Consider the following 24,855-nt stretch of genomic DNA (forward strand, 5'->3'; position numbering starts at 1 on the left):
CATAAAAAAAAATTCAAAGTGCGTCATTAAGCACCGTTTTTGAGACATTAATATGGTTCAAGGAGCCGACCCCCGTTTCGACACGGCGGCATTGATTGAAATTTTTTTATGCTTTATGCCTTACTACTTCTTCGCCTCCCATTGAGAGGGTACTTGAAACCATGGCTATGGAAGGTTTCACAAATCAGTAACGATCTTGGACAGCGACCCTTCGTACTCACAGGTGCTTTAAAGGGGTTCCTTAGGATGCCCCTTTTTCTATGTGGATAAGTCAATCTGAGCGCTGTGCGTGTCCTCAAAAGGTCGAAATGATTGCCGTGTGTTGTACTTTTCTTAATAAAACAAAAACAACAGAAAAACTGAATTACTGTTCCTCATAATCACCAACATCCTAAAGCCGCAATTGCACTGTACACAGGTCATACAAAAGTCATCAAAAGAGAGAAACTCCGCAGAAACCATGACAGAAGTATCTGCGGACGGAGTGTTTCTGTAGACATGATGACCAAGATATCTGCGGACAAGCCTCAATAACATTAAAACCATATTTGCTTCATACATAGTACGTATATATGCCTCGGACGCGTTTGCGGGCAGTTTCTGTATACGACCAATCTTGCAAGACCGTCGCATAAACAAGAAACACGCCCCAGACAATGTCTGAAATTGGTTTTTGTATTATGTAGTAAGCAGCGTGACGGCGGCTTAAGTGTCCTCGAACGGTCAAAAAATGTTTTGTCACGTGTTGCCTCTTTTCTTCGTGAAAGACCTGATAAGGGCAACTTTTGGTCACGTACAGCTTGAGAACCGCAGTGCGCGGTGAGGCCCGGACACTTTATAGGGGACATTTAGGAAACCGTTACCACGTTCCGCGTTCCGTACTACTGGAGTTTTTTGAAGCATGCTTTTAAGCGCGCGCCTTGAGTGATACACAGCGGTGTACACGTTCCTAAAAAAGAGGAACGAAAGCTCACTCTTTCTGTTTTTTGGAAGTTCCATTATAAGTTCCATTTATGAGAAAGAAACTCGTTCCCATTACCGCTCAAAAAAATTGAACGCATCATTATATATGCGTTACTTTTGTATTCTGCTAATTGCTACCTTTAGTTAGTTAAAAAGAAGTTTTTTTTAAAATATATATATCCCATCAAATGGCAACATACAAATTTGAATTTGTGATGGAAGGACACCAAGAGGAGAAAAAAACCGGAAGCAAGGTTCTATTTTTTTATATATATAGTGTGTCTGAAATGACCAGGCTCGATATAAAATGGGCTGTTAAAATTGGCGCCTGCATGTAGCCATCTAAACTTTTCGTCAAAGGTGAATTACACAGGTCGGTTTTATCTTGTAAATTACAAGCCGTAGCTGTCTTTCTGTAAAAAATAAGGCCAGAAAGCTTGCGAAGGTCAACAGCGGACGGCGATGCAGACGACCGAGTCGAGTGGCGGAGCGCGTTTGGCGCACGTATGGATAGATGGCGTTGGGAGCAGCGTCCGGAGGTGTAGCCGACCAGCGAAACAAAGCAGACGACACGCAGACCAAATCTGTCAGCAGCAGGAGCGCCGTCGTAATGCAACCGCATTTTGTTTTTACTTTAAGTGTTGCTTTTATTGCCCGCATTTATTTTTAAGATTACAAAAATATTGCGTTCATTTTAATTGACCACGTTCGTCGGCATTCAGCACTTTAGTCTCGGTAAGCAGGTAGCTCCGCGTATCAATACGTGCGCCAAACGCGCCCCGCCATACGACTCGGTCGTCTTCGTCGCCACACGCCGTTGACCCTGGCAAGCTTTTGTAGTTCGCTCTCTATTAAAAGAGTTCCACGCAGAAATAAATAATAATAATTATTATTATTATTCATATTCTTCTTGGTTCACCAATTTTGGTAAAGCATCCTCCCTCAGAGATCTCATTCGATGATTGCTTGGAAAAAAAATTGTAGAAACAAAGGGCACCATAAAAAAAAGGAAGTGAAAAATAGTAATGGTTACTAACGACTTCATTACTGCCAAAAATAATAAAAATTATTCGTATAATTACTCCGTAATAATTGCATCCGAATTATTACAAAGTTAGTCGAATAAGTTATTGGTTAAAGCCTGCGTCTAAAAACTGGAATGTGCCGAGTTAGAACATGTTATATTAAATTATAAATTGTTTTATATTTGTCATTGTTAGGGTTGGGCAACTGATCAGTGAACCTACCGATTAACCGAATAATGCTTTAATCGCAATTAATTTTTTAAGCCGGTTAATTGATCAAATACTGACGACCCAAAAGAAAGTTAGAATTAAACGTTTCCCCCACGCGGACGTTGGCGAGAACGCCTTTACGGAGGGCAAACTCTGTGGGAAAGTTTAATCCAAAGTAAACTGTAGGGGCGATATTTGCTACTCCAGACAAGTGCCCAGAAGCCTACAGGTGTTCCGGCCACTTCAACGCCATGCGACTGCCCGTGTACCGCCGCAGATAACATTGTAAACAATCAAAGGAGGTCGCTTTTGAGGGACAACATCGTTACATCAATCAAAATCTTTGCTTCATGCTGTTGAGGTGTGTCAGCAGCATCTGTGAGTGTGAGTGTCTTTAAACGGTTCTCAACTACACATCGAGGCTGATTCATTATCCAAATTGCATATTGCGCCGCTTATCAAATATTCAGCGAAAGCAATGCATGAAAATAAACGAGACCGATTAATCGATAAATTAACCGATTAAAGGGTGGCGATTAAAAGGGTTAAAAAGTTTAATCGACGCTCAGCCCCAGTCATTATAGAGAACAGGTAGGTTCAAGACAGGATTACGTATGCATGTTCCGTGGTAGGACTTAGGATTATACACTAAAATTACACATTTTCTAGTGTTCAAAACAACCCTTCCAGGAAGTCAATATTTTTGTTCTTACACCAGTGTTCCTGTTACAGTTATAAGACAAATTTCGGTTAGGGAACGCGTGATGAACACGATCAAAATATGTAAGATGAAAAAGAGCGCTCTGGAAGCTTTAGGGCGGCAGCCGTCACTCCGATAAATCATCCTACACTATAAACTATCCCTCACGTAAGTCGAAACGATATCATACTGGGAAACAGAGCGCATGCAAGTCGTAAGCCCCTGAACGGCACCGAGAACAGAAAGAGTAAACATCCTCCAGGCGTTCGATCGCATATGTATACGTGTGGCCCAATCTCAAAGTGAATTCTCCGAGATTCGAATTGTTTTATCGGTCATCCCGTTCTTTAAAGATATAAAAAAAAACAAAAAAAAACACGCAGAGCGTTTCTTAGTGAAAAAAAGACTACAGTCCGTTCTATGTTAAGAAAGCAGGACAAACTCCTCCCACAAAGCTCTCTTCTTGCCATAATATACCTGTCGCAAACGTGCGGCGCTTAGACGGCAGGGGATTTTGAGAACTCTCGCTACAGATCACGTGCTTTCTCGTTGCCCCTCCGCGACCGCGCGCACGAGTAGCGCTAGCAACCGCCAGCTGCCGTCGCATCCATCCGCCATCCCGCCCACCGCCGGAACGTCGTACTACTGTAGTCGTACGTCGTTAGCGGCGCAGTGCCAGCGTAAACGCAGCGCGACGGATGAAGCTATTCACTTCTTTGAATATGTTGTTCGTCGTAACTTGCCTTCAGTCTGGCAGTGTCACTTAATCCACGCACTTTTCACCGCAAACGTGCTAGGGTTCGGCTAGGTTCGACAAAGCGTTGGTGGAGCAGACGACAGAGTCGGTACAAAGGAGACGGATGAGAAAGGGGCAGTTTCGCAAAATAGCCAACCCGATACCGTGTCTCCATTTCCGTGCCCTCGCTCAAAACCTCTTAGAAATAAGGCCGTAGCGCTCCGAGTGGTTACATAACAATGTCAGAGAAGGAAGGCCATGGTGCAACTACGTGAGAAACTATCTGGTATCGGCGTGAAAAAAAAGTTGTTTGTCGAGCGGCGCGGTGGTGTTTGTGCGCGTTATCCGGCATTAATATACGTTTTAAAAGTGCAGTCTTGTACAACACACACACACACACATATATATATATATATATATATATATATATATATATATAAACGTAATATACAACGGCTTACCAAGGTTGAAAGTACCAAAATTTATATTTATGATTATCCCCGTAACCACGGGACTACCTGCAGTCACGTAGCTCCCCACACTTTTCGAATGAACCGGCTCCAATGCGACATTTTCTTCCCTCATACGGGCTCCGATTCTGGTAAATTTACGTTGTGTATGAGCTGCTGACCGTCTGACAAGAAACGCTGAGGAATTTCAGAAGGGAAGGGAACCGAAAAAAAGAAAAAAATCCAGTCATCGCCGCAGGGAGCGCACACGAGCAAGAAATGGGACGGCAACGTTAAGCCTTTCGTCTCACACTGCTGTCGGTGCTCTCGAGTGTAATTCTTTTGAGATTTGTTTCCTTCTTGCCGTCGTTTTTCTGTTGTCACCGCAGTCTCGGATAGTTTTTTTCTGTTCCGCTTGATACTATGGTATTTCCGTGGATTCGCGGAACAAGTCCTGCTACGGTTTGAGTGGCATGTGTGGCAACTAGTGTGGCAACGCTGGTCGATTTTCGATACACCCTTCTCTCAACAAAGAGACTTCTTGGAGTTCGTGTTCAAATGTTTCCGTGGCGGATATGGCGGGACGTATAGATACGATTGACAGGTGAGAAACAGCTTATTTATGGGCTTTCTTGGTCATGTAGGACGCAAATAAAGTGTTGGAGTCGATTTTTTTTTATATCTCGTGATAGAATGGAATCTTGCTCTTCGTCGTTATCCGTGTGCTGTTGCGTCGACTTTTGTAAGTATGCGTGGTAATATTCTAGTTTTTAGTGGAAGGTGAATAACAAGTTAGTGTGATTATTGAAAGTCTGTTGTTTGTGCTTGTGCGTTCATTTATACTAATGTTATTTTATTGACTTTACCGCTCTTTTAGAAGAAGCTTATCTGTATTAAAGTAATAGTATTATTGTATCCAAAATAAGTTATATTTTTTTTCTAAGGCAGCTCGAGCCCAGAGGAAAAGTAAATCTGTTGACTAAATAGTAAGTTTAGTACCCCTGCCACACAAAAATTTAATATATTTTCAATAAATAATATGGGATTTAATCAGCTCGCGGTTTTGAGTGATTATATGAGCGTCGCAGGCTGATTTGTTGACCCCATAATGTCATTTGACTGAAATTACCTTAATAGTGCCATGTGGCCGGGGTATAATGCTAGAATTCAGTGACTGCACGCGATAACATCGCTTACATGATCGTAAGTGACACTTGTCTTGCCGTGTCCGCGTTGACTCCGTCTACCTGATTTTTAAACGTGAGCTGTTTTGCTGAGTCCTGCGTCGCCATTTTTTCGAAGTATTTCTGTATAAAATATGCATTCCTACAGCCATAATTTTGTGACTCAATGTTTTCGACCTAATACAACCACATTCTTATAGAGACGTCTTATACGCATACATCGTGCCATTTCGTACCGGTTATTTAGTGGTGTGATATTTTGCCGGCGTAATAAAAAGTTTTCTAGCCCCGTTCTATGTGCAGCTTTGATTTTAGAAAATAAGACACGCTTATGTGACCAGAAGCGCGTTGTTACGACGGTCGATCCACGCGCGTTGCCTTCGCTTTGACGCGCGCCCCCAACGGCCTTCCTTTGCGACGTCACGAGAAGAGAACTACGAACTCATTTCTAGGGGGTGTTGGCTCGTCGCTCGTCCGACTCTGCTCTCGGCCGCTCGAACGTTGTTGCCATGGTAGCTTGCGCCTGCTCGCGTATGCCACGTGGTAGCGGGAGGAAAGACGATGGGTGGGGCCGTACCGAGGACTCCCATTATTCGTCGTGCAGCGCGCGCGGGCTTTTGAGAGTTTTGCAAAGGGTCTATTGTCGATTGCCTTCTATCCAGCGTTCACTGCACTAAAGTGGAAAAAACTTTTGTGGGCGGTGCTTATGGTTTTTTAAAGAGAAGCTAATGGCTTTTTTAGGAAATAGTTATTTTCTAAAATACGCGGAGCGATTGCCGCAGGGCATGCGAGAGCATCTCCGTCCTCTGTTATCTTTTCAAAGCGTTTTGACGCCATCGTCGGCATCCCCGAGCAAGCTTAGTGGCAGCGAGCAAGGGTCATCTGACCCCGCCAATTACGCCACTTGTGTTAGTTTTTGTCTCCGCTCTTGCGCTCTCCGGCGCTCAGCGCCACCCTGCCAAAAATTTTAATTGGCGATTACTACGCTCCTACTCATAAGACAGAGAGAAAACTTAAGACGCTCAATTTTAAAGGTTCCTACATTCAATCTTTCCCAGTTTTTTTCAAATTGAATTAACCCTCCTCCTCATCTTCCCTTTAACCTACAACAGTCTAGAGTAGAAGTATAAGAGGCGACAGCGCTTGGCCATACTTCTCCTTCTACTAGTCCTTGTCCTTCTTGCGCCATGTTTTTTTTATTATGTCCTGGACAGCTTAAAGGGTAACTCCGGTTTCGTACTTTCAATTTTTGGATTATGACTGTTTTTAGCGCAGTCAGCGTCCCTGAATTGCAAGGTGTAATTTTTTCCCCATTATTGTGCGTAGTTTTAAAGATATCGACGCTTCAGAGTTTTGTTTGGGGCGCGGCCAACCAAAACCGAAACTAACCGCTCGAGTCCCCGGCAACACTGGAAATCAGCCGCTATGTGAACGTGACGTCAAGATCGTTCTCGTTCAACGAGTACGCAGGCCCAGCGGCACCTACCTCTGTTGTGCTAGCCGTCTAAAGACAGGAGGTAAGCTGATTTTGTTTTAATTTTGTATACGTGGTAGTTATCCAGCATATGTAGCAAGAGTTAGTGCGTACACCCAAAAGCTAGCGACTGGAAAACCCATGAACTCGTTCGGTGCCGCACTCGGCGGCCGCCGCCGTGCGTGCGCTATGCCGTACTCGTCGCCTGTTTATCCAAAAGCTAGCGACTGGGAAACGAGTGAACTCGTTCGGTGCATTACTCGGCAGCTGTCGCCGTGCGTGCGGTCTTCCGTACTCGTCGTTAGGCCTAAATTGTTATCGGGGCTCCGCCGTGCTGCCAGTGACGTATAGCACTGGAGGCCCTCTCACTTTCGCGCTGCGGGTCAGTCCCAGACACGAAACTTTGAGGCTCTCCAGCGTGGGCCGCGGCGCCCGAACACCCGTGTGCTGGGCTGTACACGTCTGTTTTTTCGTTCTTGTTTCCTCGGGCGCATAAAAGCCGAAGCCGAAGTTGTGGACGACACGTCGCTGAATTAAATGGTATGGGATTTCCTTTTTGACACCTGCGAACTCAATGTAATCACTTTCCACAAAATGCAAGGAGCATATAAATCAGGTAGCGTCCGCTTTCCGAGGTGCCTGTAACTGTTCTACAGGAATTGCAGCCAGCCATTGGTCCCGACCCCGTTGATCTTTCTGAAACTCTTTCGCACTATGCCACTTTTTTTTCGGACGCAGGACATGTGAACCAGCTCTTCACGCAACATCTTGGGTGTATTCTTTTCTAATTCGATCATGGAAATTCACCACCGGCACTCACTGCTCATCTCCCAACTCCTCAATGTACAAAACAACTCATCTTGGAATACAGAACAGCGAGCGGAACAAACATAACTGCAAAAGAATTGCACGGCAAACAGTTTGTGTTTGTCCGTCCCTTCTCGTTTTCTTCCTCAAGTTTAACAGTTCCCGCTTCGCCGCATGTCGTCTGCTACGTCTGCTACGCAGGAAAAAAAAAAAAAAAAAAAAAAAACGCACGGTCGGGTGTAGCCACGTGACTTCCGCCACTCACACTCTTCCTTCCACTTCTCCGACTTCCGTGCGCGGGTTTTAGTTTCGGTTTCGAGCAGTTGCGTCTTTTGGCTTTATAAGAAAAATACTTTACTCTGTTGCAAAATATTAATTGGGTAGTCTTCCGACACCATATTAAAGCGCCTGGCAAAAAAATGAAAAAAAAATTTTGGTGGGTGTCAGTGTCCCTTTAAGAGTGGCCTCGAGGGGGAGAATACAACAAAACCAACTGCTTCTTAATCTTCCCTTTGTCCTTTTGCCTTTTCCCATTTTTTTTGTTCAATAACCTCAACATCAGTACTTGAACTATCCTCCACTGGTGAGGCGTTTCCTATGTATCATTGTTGCTTGAACTTCTCTGTGATTACTGTTCCCATACACTCCATTGCCTCATCCCCTTCAACCTGATTACCCTCAAGCGTGACAACATACTTCTGCTCAAACTTTGTTTTATGACTTAGTGAATTCAAATGGTTCTAAAACTTCCGGCGGCGTGCGCGTGAGCGGCTTCGATCCGCTGGTCTGGCAACTACTGAAATATAAAGGTCTATAGTCATTCTGAATGCTGCATAATGATCACGAACCCTCAGAGTTATATTTACGCGAACGACATCAGAAGTGGCGAAGATGTGTATGTACCGTATCCAAAGGACGCTAATTTGATTTTCGAAGCAAGAACCTCTTAAAGTTCTAATATTCTCGCCCCAGACGCTTCGCTTCGACGCCTAACCGTGTTACTGGCATCACTCGTCTCGCAAAAAAAAAAAACAAAAAAAAAAAACGCATGCTTGCTTTTTGTTTCGAGTAGGCGCGCGCGCGTTGTAAAGTTAGAACAAAAGCCGAGTTCGCACCCCGCAGACTTTCCTCTCGTCGTTCATTATAGAGCAGTTCGCGTTTTCTCAAGCCATTACCTCGATTGCGGCCTAATCCTCCTGCGCGGCGCCCCAAATGGGCATGCACAGAAAAGCGATTTGGGGCTCGCTCAGTTTCCAGGAAAGTCCGAGACAGCGGTGTCGTCTTTAGCTTTCTGTGGCGGGAATTCGGACGAAGAGAAACTGCAGAACCCAATACATTTATAGACACTGGCCGGTGACGGATAGTCCGTCATGGAACGGTGCTTATACTACAACATACAACGGACCGTGTGCATACACTGTCGGGGGTGCGTTTCTTTATTGTATAATGGTCCTATCACATTCGTTATAAGAAACAAAACTGTCTCCAGACATGTTCCGAGTAACAATACGCGTGAAGCAGACATGTTTTGAACATGCTTAAGGCTTGTCCTCGGATAATTTTGTTATCAAGTCTGCAGCATCTTTTGTATCATGTACGAGTACGAGCATGATGGCTGCGGCCTAAAGCCGGGCTCACAGTGTGCTAAGCATCATAAAAAAGGAAGTGGTGACTCTCGGATTCGACCGAGAGTCACCACGAGATCCCTGCTTCGAATGCCGCTAAGCAGTGAGTTCAGGTAGAAACTTGTCAGGCGGCATTCGAACCACCAATATTGCGGCAACTCGTGTTTGCACACTGTCATTTGCCCGATGTATCAGCAGTGTGAATTCGGGCTACTGCGTCGCCGAGAGCATTTGCTGACCATAGAAGGTGAGGGATGGGATACGTGTCATCGTGCACTCCACACTCTTAGAAATCTGGTGAATACTTTCCTGCAAAGCGCTTTCGAGAGTCAATCGCTGAAACCCCGTTGAAACATTCTAGGAAATAATGTATACATTGGTTGCACTGACGTCATATCGCATACTTTTGACCACCAGGTAAGAGGAGGAGAGGGAAGCTGCTTTTGTAAGAATTTTGAGCGACGGGTTAATCTTCTATAATCTTCTGGGAGGAGAATCGCGACGACTGTGCAAATCCGGGAGGCACAAAAGAGGATCCTGATAAGAGGAGAGCTCCCTCTTTCCCTCTTCTCTGGTGTTCATCGGAGCGCTCTTTGAATGATGGCACGTGCAACCCACGTACTCGGGGGAAGAAAATTTTCTGGAATGTCCTTTTTACACTATCATGGGCGTGAAAATCCGTATTATGTATACGCTTCCAAGCATGCGTTTTCGTTTAATAACAACGCTGCGGTGGAGTGAGGCGTACAACGTCAAAGATAGTGTTCGCCTCACTTCACCGTAAAAAAGGCGCCGATAAAGGTGCTGTACTGCGTATAGCGCCCCTTTTCCGCACCATTCTTACACCCCTCAAAAATAAAAGGCGTATGATGCAACAGCAGCCTAGCTTACGACTTGAAAGGGTACGTTAGGTCGAACTAAGGGTGCTGTAGAGGGGGCAGTTATGAAATTACTGTAATTAAATTACAGTTATTAAATTAATTTGGATAATATTTTTTGCAATGTATCTCATTACATTTTGATGCAGGTAATTTAGTAATGTAATCAATTACCATAGTGGCGGTAATTGTAATTCAAATCGTAATTACTTTCTGGATATTCCAGCCTCGTTTTTTTTTTTGTTTGTCCGGAAATGAACAAAAAGAAAAGCAATTCTTGCATTTGGAAAAATAATAATAATAATAATATATATATATATATATATATATATATATATATATATATATTTTTTTTTTAAATAACGAATAAAAAACGACAAATGCGGTTTTCGTTTGCGGCTTTTGGCTCGTGTGACGGTCGTACTGGATTCGTTTATGTGCGCGTTGCTTCAATTGGCACTTTAGGTCGTACTAGAGGGTCGTGCCGCCTAAATCCTGCTGGGTCTGTGTGGCTGTGACCAAGGATAGGCTTACCCAAACATGGACTTTGTCTCCCTTGAAGGTTATCTTGCCCCGAAGTTCACACAAAGAAGACACAGCCCACAGGAATAATGAATAGCAAGGAAATCTGAACCCAGACGCACCCATAGATCGACAGCGTGAGCAGTCGGTATTTCGGAAAAACGTGAAGTCAGTCGGTTCGGTTTATTTATTTTTTTTTTTTTGGGGGGGGGGGGGGGGGGGGGGGGGAGGAGGGGGGGTTGACGGTTCCTACTTTGCAAATGCAGAGCAGAGTGCGTTCTTTCTTTTTGTTTAGCTCCTCCTTTAAAATGTATGAAACAGTAACTTGAAAGTAATTTCATTTCTTTTATGCGGTAATTCGTTATTGTTATTCAGTACTTTTGTGTAGTAGTAATTTGTAATGCATTTTATTTACATTTCAGTCGTTTTCAGAAAAGTAATTAGTAATGTAATTTAATTACACTAAATGCGTAATTTGGCCATCTCTGGGGTGCTGAGAAGGTGTAGCCGTTGGTGTAGATATTTGGTACAGCGCTTGTACACGCCTAATGCATTGCTTAGTGTGCCATGTTAGATTAGCGGTGTACAGAGTACACTAGAGTTGGAATGACCAGGACAGTCTCCTCTAATCCGTTATATTTTTTTTTTCTCAAACGTCTGAGCCATCTAGCAATCATTGCGAAAGCTGCGAAATTCCGCGCTCAATCTTGCGGCGACAGAGCAACAAATTCGCGTAAAGCAGGCTCCTGCACTGCTTCGGGAGGGAAAGGCGCCGTATGTGAGCCAATTAGTCAGGATGGAATCCCCACTGCCTGCTCTAACGCTCACGTCGTACGTGTTTAGTTTTTCAAATGTAGATAAGCCGTGTAATGTCACCAGTGGAACGGGGGATTTGCTTCCGGACAGGCTGAACAGAGAAACGTCTGAAAAGGGCTTATCGTGCTTCAAGAAGTCCTAATTGGAGCTAATTTTTTCCCCCGTTGACTGACAGCTTAAGCAACGCCAGGCACGGTTCGTTACTGTGACACGTTCTGCTACGGGATTCGTACTTCAACGTTCTGATTGGTTGATGCCGCAAACTAAATTACTGACTGCGGAGCTATAACGAAAAGCACGGGACTCGACTCGCACGCTTTGGTATCTTTTAGCTGTCAGTCACTTTGCACATACAGCCCCTTTCGCAACAACGCGGGTGGCGTTTTATCGAGGGTCGCCGTAGCGTTCTAGCGTCGGTATGGTACGCTGTATGCGGAACGCAAGTTCGTCTGCTCCTTTTGCGGGGGTTCTTGTGAAGTTAGAACACCGAGCTGTGATTGGCTCTGATCGAAGGATAGTTAGTAGACCTCAGGGCAGCTAGCATTGAGGTCTACCCACTATCCTTCCAATCGGAGCCAATCAGAGCTTGGCTTCGTTCTGACGTCACTGTAACTCCTGCATTTCTAACAAACGAACTTTCCCTCCGCATATGCCTGTTTCTTTCCGCTAGGGTGCGCTTTGGTGTCCACGAGACGCGACCGCAAAAGAGGCGCCTCCACTAGCGTCCGCGAGACGCGACCATTTGACGCTGCGGTGAGGCGGCAGCCTAAAACATCCCATAGTGAACGATCGACGGGCGTAAACTAGCGTCTGTCAGCGACCCTCAGCGTCTGTATACGGTCCTATAAAGGCTCTGCTGCACTCTGTAATCGAGCGTAGCGAACGCGGCGTAGCGCAGAGTACACAGATACTCATTGGTCGAAGATATCAAGTTGCTGCTCGCCGGCCAATGAAACGCCTACGTCCTACGCTACGCCTCGTTCGCTGCACCCTTAACAGAGAGCCCGAAAGGATGAAATGCGACGGGCAATGGAGACGCGTCCTATAAATATCCGATTTCGCTCGCCAGGGGCGCGGCTCCAAACGCGAGAGCTACAGGTGTATGCGGGCAGAAACCGGGGGAGAGGAGGAAACGAGCGCGCGCGAAGACGACAGAACGCCGAGCTTTGGTTGCAGTGGTTTATGGGGTATGAAGCTAAAGCTGCCTGCCTTTGTCTCCACTGCACTCGTCGAACTCCTTAGAACTCGGAACACCGGGGTCCGGCGTTTCGCTCTCGCATATGTACGCTATTTACGAGTGCAGTTGAGACAAAGCTTTGGGTCTACCCACTACTGTCGAGACCGCTTATAACGAAGTCAACGGGAATCTGAAATCACTTCGCAATATCCGCTGTTTCATTATAACCGACTTCGGTTATAAGGAAGTGCAAAAGGAAAGGGAATGGGAAATCGTGATCGCTTCGATATAGCCAATATTTCGTTATAACCGACTTCGTTATAACCGGTCCTTACAGTAATCTTTCGAACCCGAAATCGGCGTTCGAAAATTTAGATTTAGTGTCGAAGGCGGTGTCCCCTGTGACAATATGTACAGCTGCAACGGAAAAAGAGTAGCACATGTGAGCGATCACCGGAGCGGCAAAATCGCGACACGCAGCGCTATTGCTCCCGATCGCGCCGATAGCGAGAGTGCCAGTCACGTTCCATATCTCAACGCGGGGGCGGCCGGCAGAAAATTGAGGGATAATATAGCTTTCAATATCCGGGTTTTAGGGTTTTACGATGGGCTGCTTTCTGATAGCCACCCCCGCGTTAACACATGGAACGTGACTGGCAGTCTCGCTATCAGCGCGATTAGGAGCAATTGCGCCACGTATCGAGATTTTGCCGCTCCGGTCGTCGGTCACTTGTGTTATTCTTTTTCCGTTGCAGCTGTACGGATACCACACACTGAGAGTTTCCGCACTGTGAACGAAAAGGCGAGAGAGAGTGGTCATTTGAATTCATTGAATATACATATATCACAAAAAGGAGGTATGCTTTAAAACGTAATTATTAGACGACGTTCCGAGCGGGGACCGCCCTTCATCAGGTCCTAATGTTGCAATGGTACTTGGAAACTTGCCACTTTGACAAAAAAAAGAAAAAAAGAAAGAAGTGAGGGAAGGCGAAAAACAACTTTTTAGAACCAGCCATGGCTCGTTGGGGGCCATTAGCCAAGAAGACGTTGCCCGTTCACGGCGGCCTATTGTAGCCTGTTGTAAGCGTTCAAGCGCACTTTGTATTTCGCCGCACCGCAGGAGGAGCGGGTCAGGTCAAGTTGTTTGCTATGTGAAAACAAGTACGTTGCCTACACCTTTTTTTTTTTTTTCTAGTCCTGAATTTTTTTGCCGGAGCGATATGCCCTCACTTGTAAGTTATCTCCTGACGAAGCCTAGTCTCTCGGCGAAACTGTGAATTAAACTTCCGCTGTTTGTTGTTTTTCACCACGAGATTTTCACTTCGTTATATATGCAGGGTGTTTCTTTTTTATTCCTACATACTTGTTTTAAAAAAAAACCATGAAAGCTACACTAATGCGGTTTTCACAGGTGGGTAATACGGCCAGGCGGACATAATCTGGGTGGTTAATGTTTGCGATAAGTCGGCTAATTGATTAGAACTCGTTAATTAGCTTTTTAATTATTGAAAATAGACATATGATTTCAATTAGAAACTTGTAGAGCATAATCGAAAACCATTAAATCAACTATTTTTGGAAGGATATAACGCCGGACCAGCAGATTCAAGGAGGATGATACATATTTTCTGAATGCTATGTTCTTTAAAATGCATATGTTTTGAGAACGGGTGCGTGAGTATGGACTTGACTCTAGTTTTGTGATTATCAAACAGCAACCGAAATGAAGTACTGCTTTGTCCTATATAATCTATGTTGCATAGTTCACAGCGTAAAAGATAAATAACGTTACGCACTCCACAGTTGAGGTTTCCAGCGATTTTGAAAGAAAACTCAGAGTTTGCGCTAGTGAAAAAATTGGTGGTTTCTACATATTTACAAATCTTGCACCTGGGCGTCCGGCAAGGTCTACAACCAGAAATGTCTAAATTCCTGTTTCTTTAGTGCACTCGTCATGCCTATCTTTGTCTTTTTTTTAAAATTTCTTTTAAGTTGACGGAACCTTAGCATTGTTTTAAATTTTTTTTATTGCATGCTGTTCTAAGAGGTACGTACTACGCGCTTCGATCCATTCGGGCAAACAAGGTGGCAACGGGTGGTTATCATTTGAGCCCGTTCTCGTTTCGACCACTAGGGCCTTCTCAAAACAACCATTCTCAAAAAGATCTTCTCGCTTTGACCCGTCGTATTTGGCTTTTTCCCGTTTCGTCTTTCGCATTCCAACCCTCCTCATTTGGGCCCGTTCTCGTTTCGCCCTTTTCACCCGGCCCTTTTCAAAACGGCCATTCTCAAAAATATCTCGCTTTGACCCGTCGCACTTGACTCTTTCTATACCAAAATCGTTTTTTAGGGTAATAATAATACATTGATAAACTTTGTGTATGTGTGTGTGTGTGTGCTTGTGTGTGTGTGTGTGTGTTCTACACTACAGGCAGACTCTCTCTACTAAGGATTTTAGCAGTGCGTCGAGGTCGTCGTGAAAAGCTACTAGCTGACAATAAAACAGACCAACTATTTATTGCAGCCAGATCATATTCCGAAATGTCACGTTGTTTGAGGTCTCTTAACTTGGGACAATGCCACCACCTCTATAATGCAGTGGTTCTCAAAAGGGGGTCTGCGTAGACATCCTAGGAAACCGCGAAGCCCTGTCTCATGAGTCAGGCACGGCAATACTAGTTGTCTTTCTTCACATTGAGAAGAAACGTTCCAATTTTCGGGAGAGTACTCTCGTGTGTATGTCAATGAGATAAGTGTGCTTTACACTAGGAATTAGTTCTATCCATTTATTAAATCATTATCATGATAACCTACACCCTTCTATGCCCCTCGCCCCAAACGGGGTCCTCCATCATCTCCGCTTTTCTACAAGGCGTCTGCGAAACGTCAATGGTTGAGAACCACTGCTATTATGTATGCTATTTTTGTTCAAACAAAGTTTCCAAATTAAAAGTTGATCGTTTTTTTTTTCTTGTTTGCTTAGAGGAAGGGAAGCAGGCGTCAATGTACAATTCTCAGTGCGTACCTCTACAGATAACATATATCTGATGGTATGTTGGGGGCCCAACTAAGGTAAGGCTCATCAACAAAGCCGCGAAGGCATAACGACGTTAGAAGCATGCCGGACTAGTGCTATTCGGTTGTAGCGCGAACGGGCGAAATGAGAATGGGTCCAGTTGCGAAAAACACGATTCGGATCTTATGAGAAGGTTCAAACGAGAAGTACCAAATGAGAAGGGGTCGAAATGTGCACGGTTCAAATGCGAATAGGACGTTTTGAGATACACCCGGTGCCAACAGAGAACGTGTATATGTGTTGCTTTCTTCTTTTGTAATTTTATGAGTCAAGTAGGTATTGCCAATTTTGAAATTTTTTCTTGAACATGATAGCATTTTAATGATCGTGGAATGAATCGTTTGTCGGCGTTTTTTATAGGAAGAAAAATGTGACGATGACCTTTCGTTGAGCATGTTCGGACATTTTTATTGTTTTTGTTTAGAAGTGTGCATAATGATACGCATGATTTTGCCAATTTTTTTTGGTTTATGTTTGATTGTGTGTATGTTTTTTTTCTATAATTGTGTTAACTTGTCGATAACTACGGGTCTACATACCTCCGTCAAGCAAAAATGCCTTCTGCCAAAAAAAAAAAAAAAATGTATTTGCTTTGATTGAGAAAATTGAACCCAGTTTTTCGGCCCGTATAAATGAACAACAGGTTGCTGAAAGCTAAAACTGTCAGAATGTGACGCTAGCGGGGGTGAGAGAATGTGAATATTCGAGAACACGATGGTACATACCTGGATCCAAAAATTAAAGATTAAAAACGAATTTTTTTTCTGTGCGGGTCGATATACACCTAATATATTTTCATAACAAGTAATTACATTGTGGCCCCCTTTGGCATTCCTTTTAGTAAAGCAAACTTGCCAGCAAAAGAAAAACATTTCTTACTGGCAATGGACCTTTTCCAAATACCGACGGCACCAGGCGGTGGCTGCACGAACTAAATATCAAGGAAGTGACCTACCTGCGCTACCAATCGATAATGGGAGCTACACTACCAGTTGCTTCGCTTTCTGAGCAGCGTCGCGTGCCCAACGCGACTGTAAAGAGGGAAATCCTTAGCGTCCACCGAAACGTCGTGTTTTTCTTTCCGTCCACTTTCTTTTTTATGTAACACAATTATATATATGCTGCAATGACGTGTTCTACTCGTCGATCTACAACCTCATTCCGAATTTCCTCGATTTTTCGTGCCGACTTCCACCGCTTGGCATCGGGCGCTCGCGCGTGCGCAGAACGCTTCTTGGAAAAGGTCCATTTCGTTTGAATGAAACAAATGCCACAAGCGCCCTCAACGTAACATTTTTGTGCTGACCAAATTAGGCTTAAGTGGACGTCGGCTCATAAAAAAATTGAGTTTTTCGTTTCTCTCTTTTTTTTTTTTTTGATACACGTAACGCCACGTTCTCAAAACTTTACAAATCCCCCCCCCCCCCCCCCCCCCCCCCCCCCGGGGGGCCAGCGTCAGATTCTTATAGAGATTTAACTTTTTTCAATGTGTAGTTTATTTATAGGTGCCAAAGAACTGGGTTTAACGTTCCCGATCGGAACCCAGTACCAGTAGAGAGCTACAAAAAAAACTTAAACCAACGCTTTATTTTTTATTTTCTCGAAAAAAAACAAAAAACTATGCCATATTTTTAGCGTGTTGCTTTTTTTTTTTTTTTTTTTTTTCTGAGGCAGCGCTTTGGAGCAGGCTTAACGAGAAGAGCCGGCAACAATGTTCCGAGGCTTCATCATCTCTGTCCGGCCCCTTACCTGCACGAAGCGGTAGAAAAAGAAATCAAGCAAGCAACGCTTGACGGCAGCAGTTCAAGGGGACAGTTCATCGTCGGACGGACAGTTCGTCTTCATCACAAGACATATACCTAGAGACACATAGACGGTTGTCTAATGGATCCCTTGACGTTTCAGGGGGAAGCTCATAAGGACTGCAATATCAGCAGCAGCAACACAAAAACAAAGGCCGACAAGGCGTGCAAAGTTTTCGGGGACCCGAAAACGCGAAGTTGATGGTCTGGAACGGAGTGCACCGCATGCCCAGAGCAAGCACGACGTTTAATAATAGGTTTCCTGGAGACAATGTCGAACAGAGTTCCAATTCTCATTCTTTTTCTTTTTTTGCTATGTGATGTAGTGCCCGCCAGTCATCTTAATTGCTATTGTAGCAGTTGTACCTTTGTCCTTGGCTCAATTGTTTTCAAAACTTCTTTCTTTATAATTTTTTTTTTTAGTTTGGGGGGGGGGGGGGGGTTGGTTTTTATACTCTGACTGACTTCGGACCTCGTAAACGTGCGTTCAGTCTCCTCAGGATTGAATGGGTATACAGAGCATGTCTTATGTACATAAAAAAAGGCTTGAGTTTTAACTTTAATGTTTAATTTGAGGTATACAGTTAGTGATATACGCTCTAAAAAAAATCTGGAGCGTCTGCTTTCAAGCGAAGCCCTTGAAAGAGTTCGTCGCTGTAATTTACGGGGAGAGTTTGTTAAGTGACGAAGTTAGAATTACTACACTTAAACCTATGAAAATTAGAGAGTTTTAGTAGTTCGTTCCGACACCTGCGTTTACAGGAAGTTTTATGGGACCGTTTTTGCACATTTCATTTTCATTTTATTTTATTTATTTTCCTTGAGGATCCGTGTCCAGGTATTACATAAGGGAGAATAAGGTAAAAGACACTTGTTTGAACACAAAAGTAAAAATAAAAAAAACACAAAAAATGAAACATCGTACAAATGTTAAATGGCAATAACAAGTTAACAAATCACTGTACAAATTTATAACTCGTTCGTTTCATCGAAAAAAAAACACGGGTTCACAAAACTTAGATGTGTTAATTTCTAGTACAATGTCATTGGGTAATGAATTCCAATAATCAATAGCAAGAAGTAGCATGGAATTTGCGAAAAACAAGGATGAAGTGCCGATGAATTTGATTTTACAGTCATTGTCAACCCTAGCGGAAATTCGATCTTTAATCTGTGGATTGTTATAGTATATTTTATGAAGAAGGTGAAGTCTTCGAAAAAAAGAAAGTGTTTGGAGATCAGACCGATTACGAAGTGAAGTGATACTAGTGTAGGAGGAGTAGTCGGAGTGAATGCACCTTAGTGCTCTGTTTTGAATTTTTTTTTCTAGTTCGTTAGAGAGATAATTTTGAAATGGTGACAAAGTCGATGATGCGTATTCCATTTGGGAACGAGCCAGGGTTGTGTAGGCTAGCCTTTTGATTTCGGGCGAAAAGAGTCTGAGATTACGTTTTAAGTATCCAAGTGTGCGGTTAGCTTTTAGGACAACTTCGTCAACGTGGTGGTTCCGTGCAAGATCGCTGGTGAGGTGAAATCCTAGGTATTCATATAATGTGCATTGGCCAATGTTATTGATGCCTAGTTGGTAAGAAAAATTAGACGATGAACTTGCACTTTTCCATATTTAGGCTCATCTGCCAATCGTTACACCACTGTTCAATTATATTCAGGTCATTTTGAAGTTTTCTATGGTCATCTTGTGTTTTGATGGCTCTGTAAATGACGCCGTCGTCTGCGAAGAGATACACGGGAGATGATAGAAGCTTTGTTAAGTCATTGATGTATGCTAAGAATAATAATGGGCCTAGTATACGGTTCCCTGTGGGACGCCTGAGGTGACAGAGGACCTGTTTGACATTTCGTTATTGATGACGGTATAATGCGTGCTATTTGTGAGGAACTCTCTGACCCAGCCTATTGTGTTTGGAGAAAGTTTAAGGTAAGATAGCTTTTAATAAGGCGTTGATGAGGTACCCTATCAAATGTTTTTGAGAAATCGATGAATATGGCGTCAGTTTGGAGTTTGTTATCTAGATTAGAAAAGAGGTCATGTATAAAGTGTAAAAGCTGGGTTTCACAGGAAAACGTTTTGCGGAACCCATGCGGGTTCGAACACAGCAAGTTATTAGATTCCAAGCAGTTAATTACGTTTGAATATATAACGTGCTCGAGAAGCTTGTAAGGAACACTGGTAATTGATATGGGTCGATAATTGGCTATTTGATTCCGGTCCCCCGTTTTGTGAATGGGCAGTATTTTTCCTACTTTCCAGTCATCCGGTAGCCTCCCCGAACTTAATGATTGGCTAAATATCTTGCTCAGGTAATGAGCAACTGTTTGCTCTATTTTTTTTTTTAATCTTTGAGTTTATCAAATCATCACCAGAGCTAGAAGAAATTTTTTTTCCGATATGGTACGATATGGGCCGTCCGTTATGAACTCCGCATGGGAGAGTCGTCTGCGATAGCACATGCGCTGTCCGTACCGGAGGGCTTATCTTACCGTATCGTATGTGCAAAAACGGTTCCCTAAAACCCTCTGTTAACCAAACCCGATAACGATAGAAAGCACGCGCAAAGGCGGCGGCGGAGTATCGGGTATCGCCATCGGAGTCATCAGGGCGATCTCTTGGCAGTGACAATGAGCGTGATGCTTCACACGTGCTTACGTTGTGCTCAGCGACACATTGCAGAATGTTTATTTTTTAGGCCTAATCTTTTTTCAGCCTGGTTCATACGCGACATTCCTCTGTGAATCGCAGCGATTGAACCGTCCATGTGGTTGGCGGAAGTGTATATCCGATTTCTTGGTGATTCAGGTGGCTGTTGCGTTAAAGGAAGGCGATAAAATAACTCTTTTATATTTCCCAAAAGTGATCACTTTCCCCTAAAACGTCTGTTCTGGGGGTCAACAACCGCTGTGACGTCGTTTATTTATCTTAGTTATTGATACCACGTTTCCAACTGGAAATTTTATACGGCAAAGAAAAATAATTGATCAATGCAGTCAATTAGCATCATTAATAAACATTAAAAAAATAAAAGTAGCCCCCTTGCGTACTTGCGTGACAAAATGAGTGGCAACACAGAATGCGATGTGTTAGTTTGTACAAACTGTGTACATATGTGAAGACCGAATGTCTCGCATGATAGCTCGGTGCAATCTTCTGCGGTGGCAATGTAAATGCGACTTTGTCAAAAAAAAAACCGTGGGCGTATGAGACGCAGTAGACAAAGAGGGCGGAAAGCAGAACCATTAATACACGGCAGTGCACAGCGGGGCTCTGGCACCCCCAACCCACGGCAGAAGAGAACCAAACAATTGACCCTACCTCCACCCGTCGCTACCGTCACGGCGAAGTGAGCATGCCCAACGGAGAGTCTTCTTATCTTCTTTTTCGGCTTTTTTGTTGCTTTCCTTTGCCCTCTTCCTTTATGGACGTCCGGAGCGCGCTCGTTTCACGCAGCAGGGAGCCGCTGTATGTCTGATCACGTGATGTTTTCACCCCGGCTGAAAGCAAGACAGATACACTCGAAAGCGACGTTTGGCTGGGCGCTAATAGAGTGTTTTAGTAGGTCGTTCACTCATTCCCGCTACGCTATACTCAATCCGCTACGACCTCCGCTATGTGTAGCGTACAGCGGAACCGCCACTTTAAGTTTTAGTAGAACGTTCGCAACACGCTACAGATTTCAGCATTTCGAGAAGTAACACAACGCCACTAGTGGCTCTATCAGACACTAAGCACGGGTCACACTGCTCGTACCCATCATACAAAAGACAGTCTGCAAACAGCAGTCACCGCAAGATCCGTGGTTGGAATGCCGCGTGGCAAGTTTCCTCCTTGAACTCACTGCCATGCGGCATTCGAAGCACAGATCTCGCGGGGACTCGCTTTCGGATCTGTGTGCAGACTGCCTTTTGTATGAGGCAAAGCAGCATGACCACAGTTTAACGCCGGGGTCGCACTGCTTTACACCATACCAAACTTGGCACGCGGCATTCGAACCGCGGATTTATTTATTGATTTATTTGGTTCTTTGTGTCTCAAAACCACCGAAGTCTTAAAAAGAGGCACTTAGGTACAAAATATAGCATGCTCAAAAAGGGTTATACGTTCAAAATTACATGCACTACTCAAAGCATACAATCTTATAGAGAAGGTTTAAAAATTATAGCGTAGCTATGTGCACAAGAGTGACTCAACTTCACGCTTAAAATGTTCGTAATTAACAAAAAATATTCACCTGTTATTATTGTGGTGACTCGTGTTTGAACAGTGTGTTTCCCGCTTGAGGATCGAGTAAAACAAAATATATTGAAGCAGTTCGTTGCAATTATTTTATTGACGTCGCTATCTCAATAAAATCCTCTTTCTTTATCGAATAAAGTGCTAATATGTGCATCTCTTTTAAGTAAATGCTTACTATGTTTGTAATTTAATACAACTGACGGCCAAGTTGTCCCAATCCGATACCTGTCAAGCGCCAAAGCCACAGAGAGAAATCTTAAAAAATAAAGGACCACAATCGTAACTCTCCTACTGTGTCGTTCCGATCGGTCTTTTTTTCTCTTCCTCACTGTTCAGCGAAAATGAAATCTCTCGGAAATCCCTCAGACCCGCCTGCTTAAGGGGTGTCCAAACAGGACACTACAAAACCCGCGACTCCGGCAAATCATGCCGCGCTCTGCCGCGATCCGCTTCCGGCCGTCGGAGGGAAATTTCCCTCCGTCAATTCTTCCCGGGGGGAAACTTCCCTCCGTCAAATCTCCCCCTCGCTTCCTCCACGGCGGCCTTGCTCTGCTTATCACGTGGGTCCGGAGAGCCACTCACACGCTCTGTTGGCTGTCGGTCAATTGCTCAAGGCCTCCGCTCACAATACGGAACCGCATCGGACGCCATCACGACGAAAGTGAATCTCGACAAAGAAAGCAGATCCGAGGCGGGCGATACGCACCCTTCGACGCAGGAATGTCCCAAATCCACCCAAAGCCGGACCTCCTTGGCCTTCGAGCCGAGGCGACGGCTGTACGCGAGGGCTTTGGCCAGGTGAGCCAGACGCAGGTGGCGTGTGACGTCAATCTGAAGAGGAGAGCAGTCGTGATCGTAAAAATTTTCACGACTCCTGCAAACATTTTCACGACTCCGACAGACCGTAAAAATAGAAGCGTCCGCTTCGATTTTCACGATTTGTCGGAGTCGCGGGTTTTGTAGTGTCCTGTTTGGACACCCCTTTACACGCTTCCTCGGTCGGTTCACTCCTCACGACAAAAGTGGCCGAGCAGGAGGCTGCACCCTTCGCCCGCAGCACCGCGAATCGCGAAGCTTTTTTTACCCCGAGGCCGTAATTAGCATGCCCGAGATAAATCGCTACCTGTTGCAGTCCTACAACTGCTTTGTCGCGGCTACTTCTCGCAGCGGCAAGATACAATCCGCCCTCAAAACAGCGATCGCGAGCGGATAGCTGCGCGGCGTGGCGGCCATCTTCAAATGCGTCCCTCGCTGGCTCTCCCTAATCTCGCCAAGAGTCGTTCTCGCGAGACGCACGTTATAGGGCACCGCGCTACACGCTCGCCACCTTGGTCGCACATATGAGCAGTAGTGTCACCGCGCTGGCGTATATAGCGTAGCGGGGGTACAAAAAACGATCTACTAAAACTCTCTAATGTCCAATTTGAGAAGACGAGCACATGTCAGCGTTCGGCCGGCAGTCGTCTTATCGACTTGCGTCCCTCTTTGGGTACCGGAAATGGTCAGGGGCCAGCCGGGACACATTCCGCGTTAAAACGCAGTGTCGGCGGACATCGTCGCAATCGCTAATATGCCATAGAAAAGACGATTTGCAGACACTCTCTGTTTCTTCCTCGTACAATGGTCCTATGTCATTGGTCATACAGGTATCTGTCTTTAGACATGTCCAAAGCATTCCAATGAATGAAGCAAACATGCTTTAAAAATAATTGAGGCAGTAGGTAATTCTGTCATCGGGCCTGCAGCGTCCAGAGCGTCTTTTGTATGATATAGGGGCGGTGCGACGGTGAGTGCGGCTACTTTCATCGTTGCGTCGATTGAATACGATTGCCACTACCCGAACGCTCGTCGTGAAATTCGTTGTCACGAGCTCAAAATCATGTGCTGAAGCACGCGCGCGTCTCGTCTGTGAGTAGCGTTCAAATGTCGTCACTAGGTTTGGGCAGTCAATTGATCGATTAACCTACCGATTAATCGATAATTGCGTTATTCGCGATTAATTTCTTTTTAAACCGGTTAATCGGTCTATTTTTGACGAACCAAAAGGAAGTAAACATTAAACGCTCTCACCACGCAGGCGTGGACGAGTACACTTGTATGAAGGAAAAACTTTCAGTAAACCCTTTACCTAAAGTAAGCTGTATTTGCGAGGTTTGAACTCCAGACATGTGCAGGAGGTCACACGTGTTCCGTCCACTTTAATGTTATTTAGTTCAGCAGAAACTACTGGGAACAATCAAATGGCGTCTTTCTTGCCGGATAATGATCAACGAACCTATTTGTGTCAAGCAGCTGAAGTAATAATCTGTGAGTGCGAGTGCCTTTCAACTGTTGTCAACCTCTTATAGAGGCCGATTCATAATCAAAACTGTATGTCGCGCTGTTTATCAATGCCCGTGCCCACTAGAGCGACAGACAAAAACAAAGGACAGCGACAAGCCCCAAACGCATGCAGCATGCTCGCGATGGCACCTTTGGCAGCTGTTTAGTCGTTCGGTGCTCGTGAAGTAAGCACGAGCGATTGCAAGCTCGCCGATGATACCCTCGCGTGCATGATACTCGTGTTCGAGCATAGCCTCCTTTATTCTACAAAGCCTCTCAAATAGCGAAAGACTCTGGTTTGAGGCTGTGGGGATTCCTCTGGTCTCCCTTCCCCGATAGCTGTGATAACAGCCGCGGGTCGGAGCGCTCGGCCTTCTTCGCCGTGAGCTCCGACCTGTTCGTGAGGCGGAGGGCCGCCCTGGCTTGGGGGGCTCTCCTTTCACTCCCTCCCGGAGGGACAGATTTCCGTTCCCCCGCTCGGCTGCGGATCACTGCTGACCGGCGAGGAGGTTTTGTGATGTTCCTGACATACGCACTCGTAAATAAAGAAGAAGTGTTGGGGGAGCTCGAGAGATCGAGACAGGATCTCGGGGCACAACGCTTATGGAATGGCTATGGTTCTGGTCTCAGTCATTGACGTCCTAACATAACAAACTGGCGACGAGGTACTCCGTCAAGGATTGACTTCAAGGAAGCCGCTCAGCGCTACGACAAGGGCCATGTCAACGCTTGGAAGCATCGAACCCTTCGATGAAGCGGAAGGGGACTGGCCAACGTATGCCGAAAGAATCGGCCAATTCTTCATCGCCAACGACGTGAAGGAACCGAGACGAG

The sequence above is a fragment of the Ixodes scapularis genome, unplaced genomic scaffold, assembly GCF_016920785.2.
Source record: "Ixodes scapularis isolate PalLabHiFi unplaced genomic scaffold, ASM1692078v2 PGA_scaffold11__112_contigs__length_91849675, whole genome shotgun sequence".
Taxonomy (NCBI): domain Eukaryota; kingdom Metazoa; phylum Arthropoda; class Arachnida; order Ixodida; family Ixodidae; genus Ixodes; species Ixodes scapularis.